This window comes from Rhea pennata, chromosome Z (assembly GCF_028389875.1).
Source record: "Rhea pennata isolate bPtePen1 chromosome Z, bPtePen1.pri, whole genome shotgun sequence".
NCBI lineage: Eukaryota > Metazoa > Chordata > Aves > Rheiformes > Rheidae > Rhea > Rhea pennata.
The window spans coordinates 8,737,147-8,747,949 of record NC_084702.1 but is presented as its reverse complement, the minus strand read 5'-3'; positions in this window follow the sequence as shown (position 1 = coordinate 8,747,949).

Below are 10,803 nucleotides of genomic sequence, written 5' to 3'. Positions count from 1 at the left end.
GAAGGGAATTTTCACATGTGTCTGTGAAGGGCCGACCCTGGAAAAGCTGGGAATTTTTACTTTCATGCCAGGCCCTCATTCCACCTTTTCTTATTCCAAGAATTTATCCAGTCTGCTGCAATGAGAAGAAGTCTTAGGGCTTCTTCTGCTCCTATGCAACAAGGAGAAAGCCTTAGCCTCTCTGCTAATCTTCCACTTCACCCTGCAGTGTGTATCTAATGGACTGACAAATAATAGATATAGCACAGAAGCATTTCCTGCTCAGCAGTTGGTTTCAGAAGTGCCTGCTGCAGCCCTCATTCATCCAGTGCAAGCAATCCTAACACGCAAGTCTCTCAGCACAGACAGAATGCTTTGGGGGATTCAGAGGTCAGAACTGCAGGTGGGTAGGAGACATAGCTGCACAGAAAACACATTCCTGTGCTATGCCTAAGAACCAGAGGGGAACGAACCACTTGTCTTTTATTTCTCTACCCTTATGCATTTATTCATTTTTCTTAAAGGAAGGGTTCCCCAATTCCCAATCACTCCCAGCCTCAAGAGGAAGGGCTGACTAAAGATGTTATGCCTTGCTGGCACTTGCACCTGGGGGACTCTCAGAGTGTTTCCATTTCAGGCACATCCAGCAAATGCAGAGTTTCATTTCCTACCAGATGAAATGACATTTTCTCCCAGCAGCTGTTAAACACAGATCAGATCAAAAAGCACAACTTGGTAGCTCAGCCTGGTGCCTGTGTGGATGACCAGCAAGGTGCAGGCATGCTGTTGCTTCAGCTCTCCCCCTCAGCATCTGCTCCTCACACCTCATGAAAAAAAATCACAGGAAAATGAGGTGAAATGCTGACCATGACACAGCTCTCCTACTCCTAGAGCTGGAGTGGCTTCCACCACACTGGAAGGTTGTCAGCATCTCCCACTCCTAAGCGCTCCTGGGCTGTGTCTGAAGTTCACCGAAGGCTGTGGAAGCACAGCTTGCATCTCTACATGTTTAGTCCCAGGGAGCAGTGGCATCTGGTTTACTTGGAAGCAGAGTTTGATGACTGCTGCCAAGCAAAAGAGACTCTGGGGTTTTCAGTGGCTATGGGTGGTCAAGACTAGGACCTAGTATGTCTTCCTGCAAAGGAATGACTAGTGTGATACTAACCACAGCCAACTGAGTTTTACTAAGAGTAGCTGATTGAAGTAGAGCAGCAAAATGTGCAGGATTCAGGGGAAAGCACTTGCACACAGTTGTGTTTGCACTGTCCTGGTGTGCCAGTCCTCAGCTGGCTAGGAACAGAGGCCATTGTAGGGTTAGGGTTCCCAAAGCAGGTGCTGGCATGCAGCTTGGCATCTACATGGCCTTCTTCTGTGTCTTTTTCTATAAGCCAGTTACCTAGTGGTGGAGGTTTGGGCCTTGAAACATCAATGATGTTTTTCTTCCAGTCCAGTTTCCTCCTCAGTACAGCTTGAAGAAATTCAGGAAGTTTCAGGACTCTGAAATGAATTATTTGCGTACAACAGGAACTGCATACAACTTGTGCAAAAGCTGCCCAAAACTACAGACTGGAAGGGCTTGAGAGTAAGTGGCTTTGGAAAATCTTGGGGATCTAATTTCTTTCAGTTCTCTTTGGGTTACTTCTTGTGTCAACCTTGTATACCTTTCCACTTCCTGAATTAAAAAACCCATCCTATTCACTCTTTCTCCATTTGCCACCATTCTGCTGACTTTACACTCAGTGTCAGCAACCCCAGTAAGCCAGCACTCCTCATCTTTTATCATCTTTTGCTATTTTTCCAGCTGCAGAATTCCTGATACTCTTCATCCACACCTTTTACCTGATTGTTTCTCCCACTACCATCTTCTTCAGTGCCAGGTCAGAATTGGCCAACTGCTTTTCTGGATTCACTATTTGCCATATCTGCCAATTTCTTCCCTTGTGCTCCCAGTAGTTTAGCTTGAGGCCAAAACTAATCTGAGCTGAGCAAAAAAACTCACAGAGACAGCCTGGGCTGAAACACCTCAAGCCTCTTTCCATACCTTCCCCCAGTCAGAGCCGTAAGGTTTTTCAGATGCATATGGTCCATAACACATGCAAAGCTTCAGCCAAGCCATCCCTCTTCTGGATATGCCTCTTTTTTGAGCCAGGATGACACTGGATGTGTATGCAGTAGCCAGCTAGGTGACACTGGCCCATGGTAGAAACAAGCTGGGGGAGACACTGAGGACAGCAGCATGATGGCAGTCAGTGCAGATGCTAACCCTAAGTGGGAACGGGGCAAAATCTGGGGATTTCCTGATTCTTTATGATGAATCCACAAAGGGACAGAGAGGGAGAGAGGGAGCCTGTCCCAGACACTTCGTATCTGACAAGACTTTACTTCAGACAGGAGCAAGATGATGTCCTGAAGCTTTCCTAAATGGCTGGCCAAGGCTCAGGGAGATCCTCCACTCTGTCCAAGTGCACATGGGAATTTTTCATCTCTTTCCTTCAGCCCTTCCTCTCCTCTAGCTGCACCTTCCCCCATGGAGGGACTGTACCCAGCTTCAATCCTTCTCAAGTGCCAAGAGAAAAGAAACATTTCACAGACGTTGCCAAGAAAGATTACAAAACAAGCCTCTCCCAAACCATCACAGCATCACCACTCTTTCCACTGGAGGTCCCCTGCTCCTTGCAGACCCCATCAACACCCTCTTCAGTTGCCTCTCATGCCAAGGCTCAAGCAGGGTATCCCTGCCAGCTCAGACAGCACTCACTGGAGTGACGTCTCAGGTTTCAGCTGGACACGGTCATTCCTAGCAGGACTTGCTCAGCCACCCCAAATGCAGCAGTTGCCAAGACAAGCAGATATCAACTGGTGCCGTGAAACTGTGCCCAGGAGGGAGCACTGGTTGCTCTCCTCAGAGCCCTTGGGATCGTGGCTGTTCATCTCTGCTGAGTGTCTAGCCCCATCTGCTGTCAGAAACGAGCCTCATCTCCTTGAGTTCAGCTCCCAAAACCTGAACTGTCCGAGGCTCAAACTTTGAGCAGCCAGGCTGCCCGCCAAACTCGGAGGAGTTTGGGTATTGTTTACTTTTGGCCCACTGCATCTGAAGCAAATAAGGAGAATTTTTGCTTTTTAAGAGTCCATTCCCGTAGACTGGGTTTATGGACACCTGAAGTGATTTCAGTGGATGCCATGGATACCCCAGGGCTCTTCCATGGACAAAGGCACGAAGTATGGGAGCAGAAGCTAAGGAAAATGTGTGTCTCCAGAAAACAGGGCACTGTCCTAAATGTGCGCTCCAGGTTAGAACCTGACCTCTTATATGCATAGCTCAAACTTAATGCTATCTTCTTCCTATTCTGAAAATCAAATGTTTTCCAATCCCATCAACAGAAAAAATGGATGAGGTGTGAATATGTGGCAGCCACTGTAGCAGCAGCTCACAGCTCCCCCCCATCAGCAGGAAGACCATGGAATAGTCACAGATACCTTTGTATCTTCAAAATCGTATTGTTTAGGTTTCATATGTATTTTAAAGACAATCCAAAAACATGCACGAGTAAAACTGATCAGAGGAGGAAAAGTAACATAATCTTAGACAGTAGGATCCAAAGTTTAAAATAAGAACCTTGGGCCTTGATTTGCAGCTTTGCCAGTTACAGGGTGAACGAAATTTAAGGAACAGGACAAAGCTAGCTTTAAAGCACTCTTGTGCTCCATCACTTCGTGAAGCTTGGAGGGTAATAGATAGATGATGATATAACAGCAGACTAGCTTCAAGACCAGTCTTATGAAAGCCCCGAAGCTGGAGATTTATCCTGAGGCTTGCCTGGGAATGAAACAGCTGGAAGAACAGCTGCCACGGAGTCTGCTGTACCACATGGGTGTGATCAAGCAGAAAGAAGCACATGCAAGTCCCTTAAGAAGTCTCTCCAGGGACATGTCACTTGAGCATCCACCAGCATGACTGTTACATGCTATTTTCTGTGAAGTGACTTTACGACTGCAGCTTAACAGGCTGGATATGCCTGACCAGGGTGAACTACAGCAGGAAATTGCTCTGAAACTAACATTTTCCTTATTTCCTGTGTTTGTGCCTCCACTCTGTGCAGAAAAGTGATTTAGTAACTCACAGATCTTGCTGCCTGTGCAGACGTATCTGGGTTCCTTGGGGAGTGGACCCCGCCACACACACGGCTCCTTTGCCCGTCTTTTTGGCAATAGACCCTGCTGTCAGAGAGTGGTGAATTTTCAATGTTCCTACACAGTCTCCTGCTAAAAGACTAAGCATCTCTTCCCCCTCCCCCTCAGTCAGAGAGGAGTGAATCAGCCCCATATCTCCTTAAACAGATTTCACACACTGTGCATTTAGGAACAGCGTTACACTCCAGGACAAGCAGAGGACTGGATTAATTAATTACAGTATTCAGCCTATCCAGGATAAACTTAATTAGCTTATTCCTTTATTTCAAAATCTCTTTACCCATCACTGGGATTTTTTTTTCCTTTTACACTGGTGCTTCAGAAAACTGTGCAACATGTAAGAGTCATGCAGATCACAAGCTTCTAATACATATATTTCAAGAAAGAAATGATGCAGCTGTTTGAATGAAACTATTGTTTTGCAGCACTTCCCTGACACAAACTACTCTGATAACAAATAGATCAAAATTTTTTGGTAAGAAAAGGTCTCTTAATTTATTGTTAATTAATACTCCATATGGTGCCTTAGCAGAAAATTAGGTCTTTTGAAACCTTCTGGTCTCTCATTGCACTAGAGGAAAGCTGTTGTCTGTTTCATGCTTTTGAATATGATTAGGAAAATGGAAACGTGATGTGTACATGATCCAAGTGTCTGGTTATCTTCATGTTCCCACACAATAAGGAAGGGAAGACATCTGGATTGCAGCATCTGTCCCATTAGACAGTAACATGTCAGTTGCCTCAAGATCATATTTGCCCAAACTATTTACAGTGACTGAAAAATCAAATAACGTCTTCTACCATACTTCTTGGAAAAACATTATCCTAGCTGGTCTTAGTCACCATAACTGCTCCATGTATCCTGTCTCCCCTTTGTGGGAAGGAACAATGTCAATTCCTCTTTGCAAAACGTAAGACCACTATTTCACTGTATTAGACAGGGTTTGTTAAAAAAAAAAAGTTATTAATCAAGGTGTACCACAGACGTATTACCCTGATCATGGCTTTGTTAGTGATTAAATAAGAAGAGGAGCTTACTACAGCAAGCTGTTAATGGTTGCTAACTGCTTTAGTTCCAGAAGGAGCAGCCAATGACATTTAGTACCGAACACCCTAAATCAACTTCTGCAAGCAGACGGTTTTTGCATTAATGTTGTCTTCCTGGAAGAGAAAAAATGTAGCATGTTTAAAGGCACTGTGGTGGTAGACTGACACAGCTGGTAACATAAACCACCTCTAACTGACATCTCTCTTTGGACACGGTGCCCAAAGCAGATGGTGCTAGTCAGGTTTCCTCAGCTAATTTTTATTCGCTTGCTTCACGTTGCTCTGCTCTTCCTCCAAGGAACATTGTCTGTTCCACAGTTTGAGGTTTAGAGATTAGATGCAAACCATCTGTGATGATCTGGTCTGGTGCTAACACCACAAACTGCAGGTGGAGTGGACAACGCTCAAAGAAACATCAGCATATTCAATTTCCTTTGGGAACAGATACTACATCAAAGAGCTAGGACTTCTGCATGCAGCCTGTTCATCTAACTTCTGGACCTTATTTATATTTTTCTTAAACAATAAGATCTGTGCGCCTGTTGCTGAATTTTCCAACAGGAAGATTTTAGCCAAGACACTGTCTACGTTTAAATCAACTACAAGAGAATTATCAAGATACATTGTCAAACTGGGACTTGCATAAACAGTGCACTAAAAAAAAAATCTCCTAAAATTTAGTGTTGTGACAAAGTAGGAAAAAAATCTATGCAAGATGTATGACCTTATGAATATGCAAATTAGGATCCAAAACCGGTCTTCCACTGGTTTACAGTAAATGCTGAGGCATAACTAGAGCGTCAAGCAGCTGATTTAGGTCCATATCCATTCCTTTTCATTTCATTTTTTTAAGTACATAACTTACAGAACAACTTTACTGTAATGCAACAAATCTATGGAGTATTCCAGTTAGCTGGTAACATTGAAAACCATACTTATTCTGATATTTCCTACTGAAAACAGTAGAAGAGCAGCCAGTGTTGATAAACTTGTTTGTGGAAAGCAGCCTTGCTTGTCATAGTTCTACAGTGTTGTAAATAGGGCAAAATTACACTATGAATTTAGGGATTTTTGCCTTTTTTGCAGCGACCAGCTTTTCCTATTCTACATGCAGGGATATCTGTGTTCTGTCAAGAGGGAATAGCTATAAAATCTATGGAAACTGTAAGACCAGGAGTACAACACGGTATAGGACATATCAAGGAAAATGTGCCTTTACCAAATTCACTAAAAAGAACTTCGTCTCACATTCCTTATACTGACAAAAATCGGAGGTTTGACCATACCGTGCACCATGCTGGACTGTAAATGCCCATTCACCGCAGAACTCAGCACCGGCTCTCAAGCACTGAACTTGTAACTTTAATTTCACAAGTGTTCTGTAGACCTGATATATTTAATAATATGTAGTCTGTTTTATTTGGGGTCTTTATATTCATGTGACTTAATTATATGCTTTGTTCTGTGTCATCATTTCTGTATATATTGAATATACATTTATGCATTTTATCTGCAGACAGTTTATTAGTGTTCTGACTCCATCCAGTAGTAGTAATACCACATCCTATGGCTGGAGGATTTGTGCAACTCTTGCATATTTATGGTTATTCTCACAATATTCCTGCAGGGGCTAAAAAATACATGTCTTTTGAGGTTGCATTTGAGGAACTGATATAAAGAAGGCCAGATTTTTTAGAATGTTTTGTTTGCTTATAGGCAGGCAGCTAATAGATTTTCAGAAGTCATCCTGGCAACATGGAGCCTTAAACTTCTTTGCCAACTGCAAAAATATCCACAAGTTGCCAAGCAGTTTCTTTAAGTATGAACATTTTTGAATTAAGTGGCCCAAAGTCAGACGGGGAGTTGATGTCAATGCCAGAAGTAAAACCTAATTCTTGCAACATATTACTGAAGGAGACCACCCTTTCCTCTGAGTGGAGGGAAGTCTGCAAAGGATATTTGCTATAAGAAGGCTCATGAAAATGGCTTAGGGACCACTGAGGTGGGAAGGAACATTAGAGCCAAGTCTAGCTATCAGCGGTGCATCAGAGCTGCTGTAGTCCCGCAGAGCAGACCCAGAACATGCTGCTAGCGAGAGAGCTTTGCAAGCACCACTGACTAGGGATATCTGCATGCTTGATTTCCTCATGGTTCCACTTTCATAAAATCTTCGAGGCTGAAAAATGGCCCAAATGAACCAATGAAATTTTCACATAGTTTCAGGAAAAAAAAAAGGTGCTATTTGAAAGCTGAGGATCATAAAATCTAGAAGGCTGTGAGGCCTGATTACCCTATTGCTAACAGCAGAGTATCCCATTTAAACTCATATCTTCAACTCAATAACCCGGTATTTATCAATATGACTAATGTTGCCCGATATGGTTTGTTTTTCTCCCATCTTCTCTGTTATGTCACAGTCATTGCCTTAAAGTGACAGGTAGCTGTTTGCTGTTATATAACTGAAAGGTTTTGCCCCCTGGAGCTTGTCACATGCAAAGCGAGCGTGTTACCAGCAACCTTGTTTTGCCCTGATACTTTAAGATCAGACACATTTTTTCCTATAAATTTTAAGTATATGCAACTCCACTAGGTTAATTAGAGAAACTCCCAATTTGTGTTCATAAGTCAGAGAAAAATCAAGCATTTGTTTTTTCTTATTCATGTTTATGGTTTTGTGAAATACATGTTGGCGAGAGCACCCGGGTAAGAGTCCTTGCAATGGATGCATTACAAGAAAGATTCTTACATTGCAAGTATACTTATTTCTGACCATTTGTTGGTATATGAGGCAATAAATGCTGCAACTGACTAATGCCATAGGACAGAAGTTTATTGTAATTATGATACACAAGAAGGAATGCTATTGCTAGTGCAGTAGAAGAAAAGATGAAAAGAAAGTTGTATCCCTGTCTCTGCCTGAGAGAGTTTAGCAACAGTATACTGCTCAGGATTGAGATTTTCAGAGCAGAAGAATCTGGAAAGGAAATACGATGAAGAATCTATTTAGAGAGGTTATGAAAAAAAACATTTTTAGCCATGTTACCTCTCTGGCTGATGAAGGATGATGTTTGGCTCTTGTGTTTTGAGGCTAAACTCTCTTTTCTCACTTTGAAACGATCTGTGCCATAGCGTTCAGGGCTTATATTGCTTTGCTAACTGCAAGAAATTGAAAGTCATGAGTCAGGCCTTGAAAATGACACATGATTATGTCAATATTTGATTTCTTCTTTTTAATACAGTAATAAAGACATTTGTATTTGTGCTGTCTTCCAGCCTCTGAGCTTTGAAGGGTGTGTGTAGGTCAGGTTTTCAAGATCTTCTTTGCAGCTACAGGAGCACAAAATGATATTTTTTTTTTGATGGGAAATAGAAATTCATGCAATTTCATTATGCCAATAAAAAACTTTTAGGAAAGGTAGAATCAAAAAGCAATAACAAAGACCTTTACATGAGACATCTGGCACTCAAAACATAATCTCTAGGACTGATACCAGCATGCCTGAGATTGGGGTGCATTTTCAGTTTAGGGTCACCACTCTGGAGACTTTGCCATTTGCTTACTGAGAAAACAAGACTTTTACTTTGTGACTGGTGATGGCAATTAAATATTCCAAAACATTACGTTTGGTTTGAGATATGTTCACCTTTAGGACAAGGACTGCAGAGCCTCAGGCAGTGTTCCAGCTTTTTGATGGAAGAAAAGAAGGATGGGAAACAGTGACACATACCCTGCTTGCTTTTTCCCTTTTCTTCTTCTGAAAATCAAGAGTGTGGCCATTAGTAGATATTTTCTTCTATTCTAAAACTATTGGCTAGGAAAACAGAATAGACTTCATAGCGCAGAACATAGCAATCCACATACTTGCTAAAACACAGGAAATGAGGATTTTGCAAAGATACAGGCTCAGATATTTTTGCCTCTTCATCAGCAGTCTGGCCACTTACCCGTTTTTTTCTGAAAACAGCTTAGTGGAAGAAAGTTTTAAGGAAAGATCTTCAGAATACAAAGGATTTCTGGAAATACTTTCCCTGTGCAAGAGGAGTACAAATGTGTTTGGAAATATAACAAGTGAAAAAAGGATGGTTCATATAACAGACTGCTGGGAAATGCAGTGAAAATCTCCATTCTGTGTAGTGCTTGTAGAGTAACCTATAAAACATAGGTTTATAGGGCAGGCTGTTGATCCTTCCTTTTCCGAGGTATAGGAAAACTTTTTTGCCTTTTCTAGAGGGATAAAGGGAATAGGTAGTGTTCAGTGATTTTCCTGCAATGTTAAAATATAAAATAATGCTAAATAGGAACAAGAACTTATAAATAAGCTTTTCTTTGAACAGTTCTGGCTCAGGAATTAAGGTACAGGAGCAGGATATCCTGTAGAAAGTTTTAATGAATCACAGTCACCTTGCCTGATTGCAGATGAGTTTTAGGATGGGATTTGTACCAGATTACTTCGAAGAGAGTGAAATCAATCCAGCCACAATTCAGATTAATGGACTAGAGGAAATACCCAGATCACTTCCAACTGCAATTAATCTCACATGTTGCAATTTCTTTAATTGAGGAAAGCAAAGACCTCTCAAGTGGTGCAAAAGAAAGAAGGTGGGAACACCTCGGAAAACAGCAATGGCACTCAACATTGTTATGAGTGAAAACTAAAAGTGAGAGTGGAATCAAAGAAAAGAATGAGTGCGTATGAATTTTTTTCAACCACCCACACATACTAGAATACATGCTCTTTATTCTCCTTTATTATCCAAGTTAATACCATAATATGACTGCAGTTAATAACAAATACCTTGATGTTTTCTCCCATAATATTTCTGTGTGGAGAAAGTACCCTTTAAAAGTCTGAAGATTCTTTCAGATCACATTTCTTCCAGTTTATATTTCTATCATCTGAGTATGCATTTTTGTGGGGCTCATGACTATGTTCTCCACATCCATTTTATTTACATATTTTTACATATATATATTTTTATATTATTTATTTATTATGTTTTACAAAAGACCTTGGGGCATTAAGTAAAGGCCAATATCATATGTGCCACATCTTCTTGAGGTGCAGCTCATTCCTCAGATGAGACCCGCTTCGAGACCTACAGACCCCTCAGGCCTTGCCCTGTGCTGCCTGTCCAAAGGTACTTAGACACTGCTCTGGTTTAAGCAATGACTGATTCTGCACCTTAGATGCTCATTTCCACCTCCTCTGTCAGTGTCGGTGTGAGCCAGAGCCGGGAACTCACCTGGCTGAAAAATTACTCAAGGAAAAGAGGTTACTCATGCAGGTGATCAATTCTCCAACCTGCTTTGGTTGTCTCTGCAAGCACGTATACATGCTAGAATAAGAGTGCTCTACTGAAAAACCTTCCCAGAGCTGATAGAAGTGCAGATTCTTTCATTACTGTAATTTAATTAGCAAATGCCAGAATACTATGAATCCCCAACTGAGCATTCTTATTTGCCTTTTACATCATAAAAAATCTAATGATAAAATAGTAATTTCTTTCATCGTCTTTTATTATGCATGAAAGTGGATTTTGGCTCTTCTTGGATTGCATATGCTCTGTGTTACTTATTCAGAGTTG